General features: G+C 41.1%; 1 non-coding gene across 1 annotated transcript; it reads left to right on the top strand.

Annotated features, from left to right (window-relative positions):
* Positions 1-1,105: 1,105 nt before the first annotated feature.
* Positions 1,106-1,212, top strand: LOC141621986 (small nucleolar RNA R71). Its single transcript, XR_012532815.1, has one exon. It is a non-coding gene; the product is annotated as a small nucleolar RNA R71 (small nucleolar RNA).
* Positions 1,213-19,413: the final 18,201 nt, after the last annotated feature.

Genomic DNA, 19,413 nt, shown 5'->3' with positions numbered 1-19,413 from the left:
AACAGACCCATCAGCATTTGGGTCTTGCCTCAATATTTTCGGAGTCGTCGTACCCCGAAATAAGTGGTCCCTCAAGTTATTTGGCATTGGAGGACGAAAAGACTCACCATCAGCAGCGCTGTCAGTCGATCGACCATGAATGTCAGTCGATCGACTGATTTCTACAGGAACAATAGCTATATCTTTTCGCGGACTGGTCGATTGACTGGGTATGTCAGTCGATCGACTGACATACCTGCTGATCGTCTTTTTCTTGCTATTGTTCGTCACTGCCTTCTTCTTACTTGGTTCCGCCTCATCTTTTTCAGTGGCTTCCTCGACCATAGCGGGCCCATCAAGGGTAGACCTACTCCTCAAGGTAATAGCATTAAGGGTCTCCTTTTGATCAGTCTGTGTCGGTAAATGTCCCGGAGCTCGAGTTTTATTCTTGTTAGCCAATTGAGCAATTTGGCTCGCTAACATCTTCATCCCGGCCTCTCTAACTTGAGACTCTTTCAGCAACAAGTTTTTCAACTCATTGAAATCAGAACTTTGGGACTGCTGCTGCTGCTGAGGGACATAAAGAGACTTTTGATATGGCTGCTGCTGCTTATGAAGGGGCACATAATTCTGTTGTTGCTGCTGCTGTGGAGGTGGAGTCGGATTTAGGACATTTTGACTACTCCACCTCAAGTTTGGATGGACATTCGGCTCATAATAAGTGTTTGTCTGCCTATAATGTTTAAAGGCAGCACAAGACTCATAGGGATTAGGACAGTTGTCTGAAACATGTCCTTCTCCTCCACATCTCTTGTAGACGAAAGGACCGTCTGAAACAGCATTCACATGATATATCCCTCCTTTTGAAGCTCCTCCCAACTCGTACTTATCGAATCTCACCGTAAGAGCCTCTAATGCAGCTACAGAAGGGGATTCAGCACTCCTCCTTTGATTTCACCTGAAATTTCCATACTCAGCTTTATGGGTGGCCAAGTCATCAATAATCTTCCACCCCTCAGTCACTCCAACATTCTCCTGGAATCTACCACTAGATACAGCATCCAGAATAGCTCTCTGATCGTCATAAAGTCCATTATAAAACTGATTGCATAGACTCCACTTCTCGAACCCATGGTGCGGAATAGTTCGCACCAGCTTCTTGAAACGGACCCATGCCACATGGAAGTTCTCATCAGAACCCTGTTTAAAGCTCGTGATCTGAGCTCTAATGGCATTGGTCTTCGAGGCAGAGAAGTATTTCTTGTAAAATTCTAAGGCCAGCGAATTCCAATCAGTTATCCCGTTGGCGGCTCGATCCAGGTCTCTGTACCACTCCTTTGCAGCATCACGAAGAGAGAATATGAACATTGTCTCCTTCACCTGGTCCTGGGTCACACCGGTTGGTGGGGGTATGGAACAGCAATAATCAATGAATGTCTCCATATGTTTGGCTGCATATTCATTTGCAGCTCCCCCGAATTGGTTCCTCTCAACCAAGTTGATATAAGATTGTTTCGGCTCGAATTTTCTCTCTGTCCCTGGTAATGCGAATCCCTTACAGAGATTCTCAGCTGTCGGCTCGGAGTGACTGACTATACTAGCTTCTTCAGCCATGTCTGGAGATGTGATGGTTTCAGCTGATGAAGTAGAAATAGGTGATGAAGGTGGATCCTCCTCAAACAGCTCGTTCTCGTAGTAACTAGACAGAGTACTCAGCTCTTCCTCTCTCGGCAATACCCTAGATGATCGTCTTAACTCACGCAAAGTCTTCTCAATCTTAGGATTGAACGGTAGTAGTTCACAACCCTGTGACCTGCGCATAAGAAGAAACTACAAGAAGAATATGAGAAAAGTTTAAGGAACAGATGTCCCTTAAACTAGAAAAAAAGACTAAAAATAAAACAACTAATAATTTTAAACAATTGCCTCCCCGGCAACGGCGCCAAAATTTGATGCCCGTCGTTGTGTGCACCAAAGATAAAATTTATAATACCTATTAAAACTAACAGAAGCTAGTGGTAACAGGGTCGAACCACAGGGAGGCGATTCAATTATTAGTTGTCTGAATTTAGTCTTAAGGTAACAGTGTGTGGGGGTTTGATTTGAGTTGGTCTATAACTAAAGACAGTAAATGAAATGTAAACTAAATAAACGGATGAAATCAAATATTAAAAGGGTGCTAAGATGGTCGGTTTACTATAGTTTCGGCGGCAGCATACTCGGTAGGTCAAAAAAAAAACACGTGAGACGGGAAAATAAGAAGTCCTCTAGGTCCATTCTTACAGGTAGCATCTTTCGATCTCGCTACAAGTCCCTAATATCACTAATACTAACTTTCGTCCTGAAAAGTGACTAAAAAGGCTAAATTAACTCATCTTTCAATCTCATTAATCTAGTCGTCTTAATTAGGTAGGCTATCTCCCTTCCCTATCTTTCGATCTTTATTGGGTCGGTCAATTCCTAAACATTTTACTAGTCGCGTGCACTAGATTCGTCAAACATAACAATTAAATTAATTTAAACGAAATAATACTCACGTGGCCAGTCAATCGACTATGGCGCGATTTAGGTCGTACTACTCTAATGCCGCCTACGCTACAGATTCCCTACATCCTAGAACAAGGTATTTAGCTACTCATAACTATGATGAAAACAACAATAAGATTAAGGAATAAAACTACTGAATTCACGCTTGAAATAATTAAACAAACAAATAACATAAAACGATAATTTCGGCTTTGGGAAACTAATCTAGCAATTCTATACTATGAATGAAAATAAAGCAATAAAACTGTAATAAGAGCAGAAGAATACCGATTGTATTGAATAATTAAACTTAAATGCAAACCCTAATATTTCCCTAAAGTTTTCTGGTAAAAGACTTGATGATAACTCAATAATGTCAGGTTACAATATATAGGAATATAACGTAACACTCTTTCCTAAACCTAATACACAACGGGCTTCTTAATTCTCGATCTCTTAATTCACGCAGATTAGCGGTGTGGTCGATCGACCACTGTGACCGGTCGATCGACTGGACTGCAGTGTACAGTAGCTCCTGGAAATCGTGCTCTGGTCGATCGACCATAGGCATCAGTCGATCGACTGAAGTAGCTGGTACTTGGCTTCTAATTCTTCATAAAGTTGTCTTTCAAGCCTCGAAATGCGCACCAAGCTCGTTTCTCGAGTAAACACTTCATGTCAAATGCAATGCAAGATACTCGGGGACGGATTTAGCTTGATTTCCGCCGGATTCTTCACATTTCTGCAATAATGTACAAAAACACGAAAGTAGACGGAAGTAGGGACAATAGTAACATAAACTACATAAATGAGCTCTGAAATGCGTGTAAAATGAGGTGTAAAACATCATATAAAAGACACGCATCAGCAGCCCCGTATCTTTATCCCATTATAAAGGATTAGGTATCTTTGAATTTATTGCTTCTAGGTAAACCCTGTAGCGCATTCGACCCGCAGTGTGTTGCAAATTATTCTCATCACCTGAGTCGTCGCCTGACGCATTTCCATCGTTTCTTTTGCGCTTTTCGACCATATCTAAAGCAGAAATTAATAAACAAATAATAACAATGCATACTTATAATAACAAACAAATCTCTAGAGAGGAGGGTTTATTACTTCTTTTAAGGGGAGAATCCGGATTGATCTGGCGGCGGCAATGGCGATGATGACGATGACTGCGACGACGATGGGGTAGGCTGGTGGTTGAGGGGAAGCTCAATGTTTAAGAATATTATGTGGGGGAGGGGAAGATCAGAGTTATTTGTGTGAATAATACAACACTTGCAAGACCTTATTTATTGAAAAGTAAAAAACACAGTATAAGAATAACCGTTATATTTTGTTTCCAAATAGACAACGGTTTTGTTTGAAACCATAATTGATTAGTACTATCTACAACGGGTTAGAAATCACCGTTGTCTGAAATATTTTCATTTTGTTTGATTTTCCCGCCATGAAATAAAGCAACATTTTTATAAACATAACAATGGCCTCAACCGTTATAACTGTACACGTCTAGAACAACGGTTTGGGTATATCCGTTTTACTTTATATTTCATTTTGTTTGATTTTACCGCCAAGAAATAAAGCATAATTTTCATATAGATAAAGCATAATTTTGTTTGATACGATTTTTCCCTAACCCGCCCGCTGCAACAGCAGAAAATGGCAGTTTGATATCTATAACAGCAAGACAATAATTACACATAACGTAAGATGTCTCGATTAGATTGCCGATATTTTCACGACTGCCGGGAACGTTTTTTGGATTTGCTAGTCTCTTCATTAACCCAAATACCTTCATCATGATCATCCCGTGTATATATGTTTGGAATGTTAACATTTTCAACATAATTACAAAAGTGCGATATAGCACTGTGATAAAGTCCTTCATATTTGACGTCTTCATCATCTGGAATTCGGCGATGGCAAGATAGAACAACTGACCACTTCTTATCCATAGGATCAGTAACATAAAAAACTTGTTTTGCTTGTGACGCTAATATAAAAGGATCGTCCTTGTTTCCAACCTTGTCAAAATTTACTAATGTGAATCCTAAATCATCCTTTCTAACACCATTGTTGTTGTCAACCAACTTGCACCGAAATAAAGGTATCTCAAAATCCATGTAGTCTAAAACCAATATCTCTTCTATAACTCCATAATATTGCAGTGTACCCAAAATAGGATTTTTATCCTTTGAACTAGCAAAGTATATTGCCTCAGAATCTACGCAAACTCCACTGTTTTGCATTGTGCTCGCCTCATCTTGAATGCGGGTGTAGAAAGTGTACCCATTGATCGCATACCCGCTATAAAAAGTTGCACGAGCATCAGGACCGAGAGCGAGATGTCGTAGGCTGGTTGAGCAATCATTAATTGGGTTGTCATCATCATAAATAGTATCCTTAAACCAGTCACTAAATTGCTTGTAATGCTTATTTGCATACCACCTTTCGTTCTTATGAGGGTGTTTTCCCTTAAGGTAACTCTGTTGTTCCATACTATAAGGCTGAACATGATCATCGTTAAATAGAACGTATGTATGAGCTCTATGTCGCATGTCAGATGACATATCCTTGGAAACACGACCCTTTACACCTTTTCCATTCATCCAGTCACTATGACAATTCGTAGGAGCCCCAATTAACTCATCCAAGGAGAGGTACGCCTAACAATACGAAAGAGCTTCATCGATAATTGCTCGCTCAGCAATACACCCCTCTAACGATACCTATTATATGTGTAATCCTTGTAAAGTTTCATCAATCGTTCGAATGGGTACTGATATCTCAAATACACTGGCCCGAGATACAAAACCTCCTGGACTAGGTGGACAGTCAAATGAACCATGATAGTGAAAAATGAGGGAGGAAAATACATTTCAAACTAACAAAGACTGGTGATGAGGATCTCCTGCAAAGTTTTCACTTCATCGGGATCAATGACTTTACTGTTGATTGATTTGAAGAAATAGCAAAATCTAATTATAGGATGTCGAACCTTTGGAGGTAGGATGGAACAAACGGCCACAACTAGTAGTTTTTGCATCAATGTATGACAGTCATGTGACTTTAAACCAGTAAGTTTTAGGTCCTGCAACGAAACAAGGCTTCTAATATTAGATGAATAGCCCTCTGGCACCTTAATACCATGCAAGCATTCGCAAAACTCTTTTTTCTCTTTTTTTGAAAGAGTATGAGCTGCAGGCGGCAAAAAAGTCCGATTTCCTTTTATTTTAGCTGCTAGCTTGGTCCTAATACCCATCTCAACCATATCATCCCTAGCTGCCTTGTTGTCTTTTGTCCTACCCGGGACATTCAGCAGAGTATTGATTATATTATCACAAACTTTCTTTTCAATGTGCATAAAATCTAGGCAATGTTTAACCGGGAGGTCACGCCAGTACGGAAGTTTGGTAAAAAATATGGTTTTTTTTTATAACCACGAGTAGACAACTTAGGTCCCTTCTTCCCATACGTTATCTCAATAACTTTCACTTTCTCATACACTTCATGACCATTCAAAATCTGAGGACTCCCACGTTGTTCAGGACACCCATTAAACGCCTTGTGAAGCTTATGATAATGATGATCAGGTTATAACCATCGATGATTTCCCCTGTACACATGTGTGGACATGGGCCACATGCCTGTCTGTGGATTTGGGCCACCTACCGATCTGCGGTCATGAGCCACCTGCACGCCAAGCCAATCTGTGGACGTACAGTGGTCTTTTGAAAGCCACGCTCGGCGGAGTAGAAATGCTTTCGACCGGATCGTTTTAGATCGGTTGGTTTCATCTCGGTAAAGGTCTCGAAACGATTAGAGATGTTCGGAGTCGCCACCAAGAATTTGTGGGATGCTTGGAACCCGTTCGAATCCACTTTATACCTAGGCCAATCAAGGCAAAAAGCGGTGTTTGACATAGATACTAAAGATAAGGACTCGTCCCCCTTTTAGCATTTTATACCTAAAATGACTCTCGTGCGCCCTGGATAAGGCCATCCACTATCCAAAGGTTATGAGTAAGGGGTGAAGGTACGTATTGGGAAGCCCTTTAATCGGGCACCCAATCCCGCCCGCGTTAGCGGCCTTTACTGATCGATCGTGGTTGTTTAAGTGCAAAAGTTGATAAAACGGTGTAAATCCATGAATGCACATCCAAAAGTATTAACCTAACATGTGAGCTTTCTAAGTCGGTTTGTTAATCCAAATATCAAGCATAAGATGTCAAGTTGGATTTATGCTTGATTTGCATGTGATAACGGAAATTAAACATCCATTTACCAAATTCGGGTTACGATGCTTAATACGATCCATTTATTGAAAAAGGGTGTCAAATGACAAAGTGTAAAAAACGTAAACTTGTCAATCTGATCTGTCATGTATTCAGATTAACCGTAATCAGGATAGTCCTAGACAAGTACCAAAATGAGACAGAAAGTGCCAGGCAACCCCATTGGGGCGCGAGCCTATTGACGAGGGAAGGGGCTCTGCCCTGGTTTCTGAAACATGAAAACAGACGGCCTCTTGGGGCGCGAGTCAGACGACGATCCAAGGGGCGTCTCCTGGTTGTTAAAAAGGTTGTTTAAAACCGTTTTTTGTGATTAAATAATTTGCAAGTATGATTTACATGACTCGGAATAATTAGATCGTATTAATAATATTCATTGTCGGATTTGCTTGTTTGAAAAGCATGATTTACAAATAAAAATGTAAAATGTTTGATTTGAACTAATTATGTTAAGTTCGATTATTTGTAATTAGTCAAGTTTGTCATCGTACTCGGATTAAACCGACATGGTATAAAGAACCAAGGATGATTATGAATTATGACTAATATGTTTGCAAATGTAAACAAATGAGAAAAATGGTAAATAAAGAAAAGGGTGTTACAATACCCATTAAAATGTAATTAACCAATAATATCACCGAGTCACGGAACAAACCGTCATGGTATAAAGGACCAAGGATGATTTTTGTAATAGTCAAAATATGTTTATCATAAAAATGAATTTAAAATGTTTGAAACAAAAGAAAAGAATTTCTTTTAAAATGTAATTAACCAATTAGTATCACCGAGTCACGGATTAAACCGTCATGGTATATGGAACCAAGGGTGATTATGATTTATGGTTAAAAAGTTTGTCATAAAAATGATTTGAAACATTTGAAATGGTAGAAACCGATTACAAATAAGAAATAAAATAAAGAGGAAAGACGAGAACAAACACGGATGAGTCTGACCCAAGACCCACAAGAGGCGCGAGCTTCCTTGCATAGCAAGGAGCTTCTGTCTCAGGCTAAAACTCGGTTTTGGCTCGTCTAACCTATATTTGAATCGTGTTATGAATTTTTCATGCATATAAACTCATAAAAACAACAAAGACATGAAATAAAGTGAGTTGTTTACACCCTCAAACTTACGTATTTTGATGTTTGCGTGGTAGACGACTTTAGAGACGGTTTTCTCGTTGTGACTACTCGCGATCAAAGAAGTTTAAAAAGAGTGCCTTAAAAAAGGATTTGGTTTTAAAAATGAGTTGAAAATATGTTAATTAAAACATGTTGATTAATGAGTTGAGTTGGTCAAATGGGTCGGTCGAATGCACGGCGACGGTACCAAACAAAATGTGTAAGGCTTGTGTTTACAATCGGTAGGTCGTAAACACGTGTCGATTTTGTGACTTAGGAAGTCGAGTCTAGATGTTTAAGAGAGATGTGAGGGGGCGGACGCTTGCATGAAGATTATGGTGTGTGATGGTGGGTATTTATAGAGAAATATGGGATGGTAGGTCGGTTGTGTTTGCTTGGAGGCTAAGCAGACACCCCATTGAGGCGCGAGCTACCTCGTGATACAAGTGGGTGTATTCTCCCTTTCAATTTGGACGTGGCCTATTCTCCATCCATTATTGATTTGTGGTAATCAAATAGGATGTCGTGTAATAATATGGGCATCTAATAAGATGATTTTGGTGTTACTTGAGGTAGGTGTTTTGTGTGCTTGACTCGGGTTTGACCCGTGTGAGTTGGGATTTGAATTTCGAGTCGGTTTTTGGCTCGGTGTCAGTTTTGACTCAAATTAGGGTCATTTTAAAGGAAATGACTTGATAAAGACATTCATGGAATTATTTTCGACATTCGAGATTTGGTTTGACTCGGTTTGACTCAGGTTGACTCGAGTTGCGGGTTTCTGAGTCGGTTTTGGGTCCGAAGACGATTTTGACTCTAATTAGGGTCATTTTAATGGAAATGACATGATAAAGGCATTCATGGCATTATTTTTGACATTCAGGATTTGGGTTGACTCGGTTTGACTCAGGTTTACTCGAGTTGCGGGTTTCTGAGTCGGTTTTGGGTTCGAAGACGGTTTTAACTCTAAATAGGGTCATTTTAATGCAAATGAAGTTAGAAAACTTTTGAAATCATTTTTCATATCCGAGTAGTGTATTAAACCGTGTCATGTATTGCCAGTCCACGCACGCATATCAAAAACACGTTATAGTCCGATCATCATCGGGTGGTTTTTGGAAGGTGCAGATACTGGGTATCTATAGAGCCCCCACTTTGACTGAGGCTTGGACAGGGCGAAAGTCAAAGTATGATCTCCAGGTCAATCGAAGATTACAACCTTAAGACCATTGCGACGTCAAGGCGACTCAAAAGGGTTTGAGCCAAGGACCTGCCGTCGGGAAGGGCGACGTCGAGGCGACTTGGGGATTCGAGTCAAGGATCTGCCATCGGGAACAGTTTAGAGTCTGTCGACTTCCGATTTGGGTCGTTTAAAGTCCATTAGACTACGTATAAAAGCTCGCCAGCCATAAGAAGGAATCATACCTGAGGCATCTTCGGGATACGTCCTTGAATCTTTTGCGCGCAAAGGCTCGCCAGCCGGTATTGAAGGCGGTGCGTTTTGAGGCTCGCCAGCCATAGGAAGGAGTCATACCTGAGGCATCTTGGGGATATGTCCTTGAGTCGTATCTTGTGCGCGTGCAAAGGCTCACCAGCTGTGATAAGGAGTCGTACCCGAGGCATCTTCGGGTTACATCCTTGAGTTGTATCTTGTTTGCGGACAAAGGCTCGCCAGCCATCTATGGTCGAATGATCGACTGTGCAAAATAGCATGTGTGACATCCATTAAAAAAATCGGCACTCACTGGGAGTTAGAAACTTCTCAGGACTCGCCGGGGATATGAGTTGCTGCTCGTTGGGAGGTAGCATAAGCCATGTAATTGATGTGGTTAAAGCCCTTGGACTTGACGGGTCGCCGTTTGTTGGGAAGAACCCAGTACTCAGTTGGAGTGAGTTTGTCTTCTCAAGATTATCTGCATGGTTAGTGGCCACACAAATCTGCAGTCGCATAGACACGCATGTAGGCACGCAAGCATATAAGCACATAAGCACATAAGTATGTGAGCAATTAGCATATAAGCAACTAGCATGTATTATCTCACTCGAAGGGAGATAGAAGTTTTGAATGTTGTGAAGCTTAAAGGCGAGTCTTGTTACTCGTAGATCCGTGATTTGATAGATTGGAGACATGTGACCGTTGGGACATTGACTCATATGGATGCATATCGACAGACTGACATATGGGCAGTCGTGAACGTGATGCAAACTCAGTATCGATACGACATGGGGGTGACCCTGACAGACTTTCCACATGTAAGTGCAACTCCTAGCCAAGAAAAGGTGACAACGCGTATCAAATCCCTGAGGTAGAAGGTCCGCTCGGCTGGGGAACATGAATTGACTATCTTCTCCAAGTATCCTCGGCACCATTTGCTTGTTTTGAGATCCCTTCTCGAGTTTTGATGATTCGGAGAGCGGAACCAAGACCTTGTCGTCGTCCGAACCGAGCACTAGGCTATGGGTGGTTTTATTTTGGACTGTAGCCGAGACTCAAAGGATTTTTGAGGATAAAGGACGGGTGGCATCTTGAAAGAAAAGCCCCTAGAGTGGGAAGGTGGAAATTTGACAAAACAAGGAATGTGTGACGTCTTAAGGAAGAAGCCCCCAGTAAAGAGGTATAAGATTAATTTTTGCGGCTGGGTGGGCTGCTTTTGAGGATTGATGGTGATGGTTGAGATTAAAATGGGTGTGCGGTTGTGTCCTTGTTGGGACTGCCTACGTATTCGCGTGTTTGCGAAATCAAACCAGATCGTAGTTCTGAGTGTGTGTGTGCCTAAGCGAGATGGTAGGACCTTAAAGTGTGTGGGTCACGCCAGTAAAAGCCGTTTGGTGACTCGAAAAATTGATTTGAGATAATTCCTCCTTGATCATGAATCGAAGAGGTTTAATTTTTGAAAATGTTCCTTATCATGTGAGCACACTAAAAAGTGGACCCTAAGGGTAGATTGGGTATGTCCCGTTCTCGGTAGCAAAGCATTCGAGGACTCCGTATCTGGGTCAGGGTGAAAATGGCTTGGACATTATGGAATGTGGAGCTTGGTAATAATGGTTTGTTTGACAGATAAAAATCTGGAGTCGAGCGTCACGACGGAAAATTCCGTTTGGTGACTCGAAGGTTAATTTGAGATAAATACCTCTTGATCATGAATCGAAGAGGTGTAATTTGTGAAAATGTTACTTATCATTTGAGCACACTAAAAAGTGGACTCTAAAGGTAGATTAGGTATGTCCCGTTCTCGATAGCAAAGCATTCGAGGACTCCGTGGGGATTGTGGTGAAAAATGGCTTCAACATTAGGGAATGTGGAGCTTGGTAATAATGGGTTTGCTTAACAGATAAAAATCTGGAGCAAGAATTTTGTTGTGTTTAGGCCGATGGGTAACGGCTTGTAGTGTGTTGCGGAATGGGGTCTCCGGCTTGAAGTGGTCTGAGCACGAAATGGTTGGTAAATAACATGGGATCAGATTTCCATGTGTGGACCTTAAAGATTAAGGTGTGATATTACGAGCTTGAGGGGGAATCCTCAGAAGCCTAGATAGGTCTCCCTGCAACAGTCTCTAGAAGGACTTAGGGGTGAAGGAGTTTTGGTTGAGGTTTTAGTGTTTGGTGTCTTGGACTTGTGGGTCCGAGATTTGATGTGTTGGACTCGTTGGTCCAGGCTTTGGACTTGTTGGTCCTGGACTTAGTGTTTTGGACTCAGTTGTCCAGGATTTTGTCTGTTGGATGCTTTCTGTGGATTTTAGCCATTTGGGAAAAAGGGTTTCAATCTTGTTTTGTTTTGATTTTGGTTTGGGTCTTGGCCTTGACGTTGGGTGAGTAGCCTTTGGCTTTGGTTTTTTCCTTTGAGCGAATTGATTTCGGATTTGGTTTTTGCTTTGGCCTTGAACTTTGGCTTTGGGTGAATGGATTTTTGCTTGGGCCTTTGACTTTGGCCTTTCGCTTTGACTTTGGGTGGATGGCCATTGGCTTGGGCCTTTGATTTTGGCCTTTCGCTTTGACTTTGGGTGAATGGCTATTGGCTTGGGCCTTTGATTTTGGCCTTGAGCTTTGGCTTTGGGTGAATGGATGTTGGCTTGAATGGCTTTTGGGCTTGGGCTTTCGCTTTGGATTTGGCCTTGAGTGAATGGATATTGGCTTGGGCCTTTTATTTTGGCCTTTCGCTTTGGCTTTTGATTTATTGGTTCTTTACCGTCCTTCGTTCGAGGCAGGTAAAGGTGCAGACAGGGATGTACCCGTTGGTGAGAGGTTGATTCTTGGTGATGGGGTGTTTTTTGTGGGGAATGAGCTTGCGTTCCGTCATTGATCACGAACAAGGAGATGTTCTGGTTTGTTATCTAAGTTCATCGTAGAATCCCTTTGATAGAAGCTCGTTCTAAATTGGGCGATAACGAAAGGTTTCTATTGCCAGACATGGAATAGGTAAAGAGAATGGACACGGAGTTTCGAGTCCTCTGCTTACTCGGTACGGAACGTCACTCGAGTGTACTCACATTGAATTGGAACATATTGTTCATTTTAAATCAATTCTCGTTGTCAACGGGAAATGGTAAAGGGGAGAATATATGATATATGGAAATCGTGCTTTTATTTAGATACCTAAGAGGTTAGCACAGACTCGATGAATACATGTGACTCATGGGGACAACCCCCAGTTGTCGTTTAGGAATAAAAGGACAGACGCTAGGATAGATATGAGAAAGCCTAAGACTCGGACTCGGACTCAGACTCAGACTCAGACTCAATCGTAGATACGAACTCCTAATCATCACTTTTCTCCTCGAAGGTCTCATTTCTAGCATCCAGCGGGTTGAATGTTTGATCTTGAGCATTGACCCACTTGAGTACTTCACTCTCGTTGTTGGGGATGATATGAGGACAATAGTCGATGATGCTTTTATCTCCTTGCATAAAGTGATGTTCATTAGGGTTGTTGATACCGTCGTTTAGTATCAAAAATAATATTTATAACCTAAATACTACTAACAGAAGCTAGTGGCAGTCAGGGTCGATCCGCAGGGAGGTAGGGAGATTATAGTTGCTTTCAATTTTAGTCTAATGGTAACTGTGTGTGTGTGTGTGTGGGGGGGGGGGGGGGGGGGGGGTTTGATATGGATTAATTTTAAAACTAATAACATAAACTAAATAAACAAATAAAAGTAGCAAAAGATGTAAACAATGATAAAAAGAATGCTAAAACGGTCGGTTCACTGTAGCTACGACGATGGGTTCCTAAGTAAGTCCGAATAATCACGATAGGCGAGAAAATAAGAAGTCCTCTCGGTCCATTCTTAACTAGTAGCGCCTCTCAGCCTATGCCACTGGTCCCTAGGCCTCACTAATACTAGCTCTCGCCCTGAAAAGTGATTCCTAATGCCTAAACTTTACCTATCTTTCAATCTTAGTAAGATTTAGTCGTTTCAATTTAGTCAAATTCCCTCCGCTATCTCTCGATCTATGGGTCGGTCAATTCCTAAGCATTTAACAAGTCTCCTCTCGGTCTCGTTGTCAAATATTGCAATTAAAACATTGAAAAGGTGCTATTCTATCGCGCGTCAGTCGATCGACCAGCTAAGCTACTCGATCGACCAACAGGTCCAGTCGATCGACTGACTAATCCAGTCGATCGACCATGCTCCGTCATCAGGTCACCTATTCTACGTCGTCTTCGCTACAGATCCCCTCGCATCATAGAACGGGAATATTTAGCTACGCATGATAGAATTGATAACAACAACTAAATTAACAATTAACGAAAACGAATACATGATTAAACTAACTAAGAAATAGAGATGCATAAAACGAAATATTGATGGCTTTGGGAACTAATCTAATCAATTCTAAACTACTGAAACGAATTAAAGCAACGAATTAAAACTAAGATAAAGGAACAATTACCGAAACAAGAGGCAAAAAGAAGAATTGTAATTGAATGCAAAGAACGAACTTTTATCGAGAAATTTAAAGTAATTGCAAAACTAAACTATGGCGAATACCTGGTCTCGGTATTCCCCCGAGATTCCGTCCTCCTCTACTGATTATAGGAGTCATCCTTAAATAGAGTAATCACGCAACTCTTATTCTTAAACCTAAAATACAATGAGCTTTCTAATTCTCGTTCTTAATTTGCGTCAGATCGACCAAGGTACCTGGCACAGTAGCTTCTGGAATTCGCGCTCTGGTCGATCGACCATGTAGGTCAGTCGATCGACCAAGGGTGCTGTACAGTAATGCATTCTGACGAATTCTGCAGCGCGCAACGATCTTAAAAGTGCTGCCATTTCTTCGTTACTTGGTCAAATCAGGCGTTCTACATGGCGTTGGAAAGCTAAGAGGATAAGCTTTCACCTCCAATTAGAATCACTCGATTATCAGCTTTAGAACTCGAGATATTGCCATATGAAGCAGGCTGCAATATCGTGAAGTGCTTCTTTGCTTGTTAAACTCGTACGCACCCATGCTTTTGCTACCTTTAGGCCTTGAAATGCGCACTAAGCTCATTCCTCGAGTCAATACCTCATGTCAAATCCTATGCTAAACACTCAGGAACGGATTCGGCTCATTTTCCACTGGATTCTTCACATTTCTGCAATATTATACAAAAACACGAAAGTAGACGGAAATAGGAAAAATAGTAGCATAAACTACATAATTGAGCTCTGAAATGCGTTTAAAATAGGGTGTAAAACATCATATAAATGACACGCATCAAACTTCCCCAAACCAAACCCTTGCTTGTCCCCAAGCAAGAACTAGACTCGATCCTAAAACCTAATGGAACGAGTTCAATCTCAGAGCGAAATGCAAATCGAATAGCCTAAACCAATTTAATGCAACCAACTAACAATCAATTAGCAATACGAATCATGCAAACGAGTTATGTAGTCGTTAAAAATAAAGCTGAACCGTCGACCTTGCAAGACCTTTAAAATTGGACTCTCACGGGTCACTCTTCTCTCATGAAGCAAAGGGTAAGCAAAAATATGTAAGAGAGGAAGAGAAATAGCCGCTCACCTAGACTACGACCCACATAATCATGCATGCAACTAATATGATAGACAATTCTACTACCGTACATACATTCCAACCAAACAAGGTCCTGTCACAGCCGAGGGCTTACAAGAATATGGTAAAGTGAGGCAATGGGTAAGAAAAGGGAAAACATTTATGGGAATGTGGAGGTATAGGTGATCAAGCTAGTACCTAAACAAAACCATATGACAACATCCATTTCCAACTCAACTATAGAATTAAGCACAATGCCCTTCATTTGGCACAAAACTCACCAAACCGAACCGAAAATACTCCTCAATAAATGTAAATAAAGCATAGGAGCGAAATCGTCTCAAACATTTTTCCATTTTTTTCTTTCTTTCTTTTCTTTCTATTTTTTTTCGGTCTTTTTTCGTTTCATTCACGTTTTTTTTTCTTTTTTTTTCTTTTTTCATTTTTCAATTCTTTTCTCATCCTCCTTTTCTTCATTAAATACCAACTCCAAATCACTGGATACAAGCCAAACTTGGCATAATAAATTATATACCGCAAAAGCATACGTTATACTAGCTTGACAAGGCAGGCTAAATTTGGATGTAGCTAAGGGTCAACAGGCAAATTTGGCTAATGTGGAGTTCAAAGGGTAAAATGAAATAAAGGGGAAATTGTAAGCACCTCCCTACATGTGACACCAACCACTAACCCGAATGTATGCAGGCAAAAAGCAATTGAATTTCATAAATGTGCAAATTAATGATACATGATATGCAAGGAGTAACCACTCACAATCCTACATGAAACCGGTCACAAATGACACCAGTTATATGAGCTCTAATCCTTAGAAATTATAAGTAGGTTGCCAAAATTTAGGTCAAGTCTATAATCCAGCAAATATTTTAACAAAAACTCGTAGGTATGCATATGTGATTCTACTAATAACATGTCAATTAAGCAAGGCTTAGGCATAAACAGATGCAAATGCAATGTCATCATTGAAATACTACCGTCTCGACTCGACCTACATGCTAAAATAAACATGAAATTTTTTTGAATTTTTTTGAATTTTTGAAATTTTTCAAGTTTTTTTTGATATTTTTGTATATATATAGGAAATGAAATAAACAATGCAAACTGAAATGCAATAAACGTGAAACAAAAATGCAATAAAACATGTGAATGCAATGCAAAACCCTTCCCCAAATCAAATCACACAATGTCCCCATTGTGCAAAATCATGTAATGAAAATAGCAAAGGAAATGGGATTTTGCGAGAAAATTAATGAAAAGGACATGAAATTAAACTCGGAAACTCACAAGACTTTAAGCGCAGCAAAAGGAAACCTCCCCAAACCAGCGTGAGCTAGGAAGTTTCAGTAGCCAGCAGTGCTACCAATAAGTACCTGAAAAGACAAACAATACCACGCGTAATTCCGAGAAAATAATTTATGAAACGCAAAATTATGTGCACAATAAGAAAACGGAAGAAAACAGAAATAAATCGGAGAATAAAGTGGAGAAAAGACTCCCTGAACTCCGCAAATCGACCAAACACAGCAGGGGAATGATCGATCGACCACCTTACCCAGTCGATCGACCAGAGTGACAGAAACAGAAGCTCCTGGAACTGTAGCGCTCAGTTGATCGACCATACTGGCCAGTCGATCGACTGAAATACCTGCTGTAACTTTCTGATTTCTTCAATTAGCTCAATAAATTGAGCTAACCAGGTCTATGAACCTGCAAATACACATAATAACGCGCCCAAAATTGCGCAAAACCCAAAGTAACTGTCTAAAGTCTAAATAAATCCTAAGCAAACTTATTAAAGCGAAGTCTCGCCAAACCAATACGATAAAAAGTCTAACAAAAGTAATAAAATGTTTTCAAAAGTCTTAATCAACTAATAGTTGATCAAGAATGGCCACGGAATGGCCCACTTGCTCGGCTTCTGGCTACCAGAGGTAGCTTCCGCAATGCTCATCTCAGAAGCTGGACTCCACTCTACTCCGACTGGGATACTCAATGGATCATCTCTAGCATCTTCCCAAGCATGACCATCATCTTCTAGCTCCTCACACTCAAGATCCGACTCCAAAATTTTGACTGGCTCCTTTTTCTTGGGCTCCTCATCTGGCTCCTCGTCAGTTGCATAGCTCAGACATCCCAAACCGCCTCTCTGAACAATGGGCTCTTTCACAGCTGGAGCGATCAGCGGTTCCTTCTTCCCCAAACCGGTTCCTGCAACATCCAAAACAAGAGAATCGTCCTCCATATTGCTACCAATCTGGGGCGGAGGTGTCATAACAGGAATAGGTACAGGTAAGGAAGTAGGAATCTCAACATGAGATTTCTTTTCAGAAATCACATTGCAAGTAACGGGGCACATAGGATCTCTCTTTTTATGAGACTGGGCAAACAATATGGACTGCTTTCCTACCTTAAATCTCAAAGTTCTTTCCCCTACATCAATTATTGCACCAGCAGTGTGCAGAAACGGTCTTCCCAAAATAATTGGGGTGTTGACATCTTCAGGAATATCCAAAACAACAAAGTCTACAGGAAAAAAGAACTTTTCAATTTGAACAGGCACATTCTCTAAGACCCCTACTGGCTGAACTGCAGAACGGTCAGCCATTTGTACAGTCATATAAGTAACAGTAACTCTAGTTAATTTCAATTTCTTAGCCAGACTCAAAGGCATAACACTGACACAAGCCCCTAAATCACATAATGCCTTCTCAATTGAGAAGGTACCAATATTACAGGGGACAGAGAAACTACCTGGGTCTGACAGTTTACGATCAGCAGTGTGAGTTAAGTATGAACTAGACTCCTCAGTTAAATGCACAGACTCGACAGCATTCAAAGACCTTTTCTTAGCTAGTAACTGTCTCATAAACTTCATATATGCAGGTATTTGATTAACTAGCTCTAAGAAAGGTATTTGCACATTAAGACTATGCACTAAATCTTTGAATTTATCGAATGTTACCTCATCTTTTGTTGGCACTAGTCTCTCTGGATAAGGGGCTGTCAGTAGTAGCTTTGCCCTCTCTTCTAGGTCTCTCATACCGGCATCAGTGGACTTAGGCTGAAAATCCACTACTTTGTCCTTGTTGTAGCTCGAACCTTCTTCAGACCGTCTCAGAAATGAACCATTAACCGTCGCGGGGTCATACCTTGGAATCGGAACGGCCCCATCAGCATCCGGATCTTGCCTCGATAATTTCGGAGCCGTCGTACCTCGAAACAAGAAGTCTCTCAAGTTATCTGGCATTGGAGGACGGATTGGTTCGACATCAGCTGCTTCCTCAGTCGATCGACCAGTGGGGTCGGTCGATCGACCACTCTTCTTTTTTCCAGAATGGTCAGAAGAATCAGAAAGTGTCGCTGAATAATTAAGGGTGGTCGATCGGCTGGGTGATGCGGTCGATCGACCGTGATTACTGCTGATCGTCTTTTTCTCGCCCTTTTTCTTCTTCCCTTTTTCAGTAGCTTTCTCGGGTCCATCAAGAGTAGCCCCGCTCCTCAGCGTCATTGCATGTACGGTCTCAATTCGCTGATTCAGAGAGTGAAATTGACTCGGTATCTCAGCTACATTCTTATCTAATGTAACAAATTGAGATTTCAGCTCCGTGATTGAGACCTCATTCGTCGCATTACTTTTCTGTACCTCCACCATAAGCAGCTGCACTAGACATGTCAACTCTGCAACTTCATTATTCGACTCTTGCTGTGACGGAGTGGATGATGGTGGGGCTACATAAGGAGGCACATATGGTTGATGCGGTGAAGTAGGAGTATACTTATACGCATTGTCGAGCTTAAATTGATGAAAAATGAACATCTTCTTCATAGGGTTTCTGCATGTATCAGCTATATGTCCAATTCCGCCGCATCTCCCACAAAACTCCACCTGCTGCTTCTTAGAATGGAACATGGGTAGACTCTTCTGAATTACAGTAGATAGGACCTGTAGGACCTAACAAAACAACACTAGAGAAGATGGTAAGAACTGCCTCAAGGTACTCAGTCTTCCCTTGAGGCAAAACATAGACTAAAATAAAAATCAACTAAAACTAGCGCTGCCTCCCCGGCAACGGCGCCAAAATTTGATACCGTCGTTTAGTATCAAAAATAATATTTATAACCTAAATACTACTAACAGAAGCTAGTGGCAGTCAGGGTCGATCCGCAGGGAGGTAGGGAGATTATAGTTGCTTTCAATTTTAGTCAAATGGTAATTGTGTGTGTGTGTGTGTGTGTGGGGGGGGGGGGGGATATGGATTAATTCTAAAACTAATAACATAAACTAAATAAACAAATAAAAGTAGCAAAAGATGTAAACAATGATAAAAAGAATGCTAAAACGGTCGGTTCACTGTAGCTACGACGATGGGTTCCTAAGTAAGTCCGAATAATCACGATAGGCGGGAAAATAAGAAGTCCACTCGGTCCATTCTTAACTAGTAGCGCCTCTCTGCCTATGACACTGGTCCCTAG

The sequence above is a fragment of the Silene latifolia genome, chromosome 1, assembly GCF_048544455.1.
Source record: "Silene latifolia isolate original U9 population chromosome 1, ASM4854445v1, whole genome shotgun sequence".
Classification (NCBI taxonomy): Eukaryota; Viridiplantae; Streptophyta; class Magnoliopsida; order Caryophyllales; family Caryophyllaceae; genus Silene; species Silene latifolia.
Note: the sequence above shows the minus strand (reverse complement) of the source record. Positions and strands in the feature narration are given on the sequence as shown.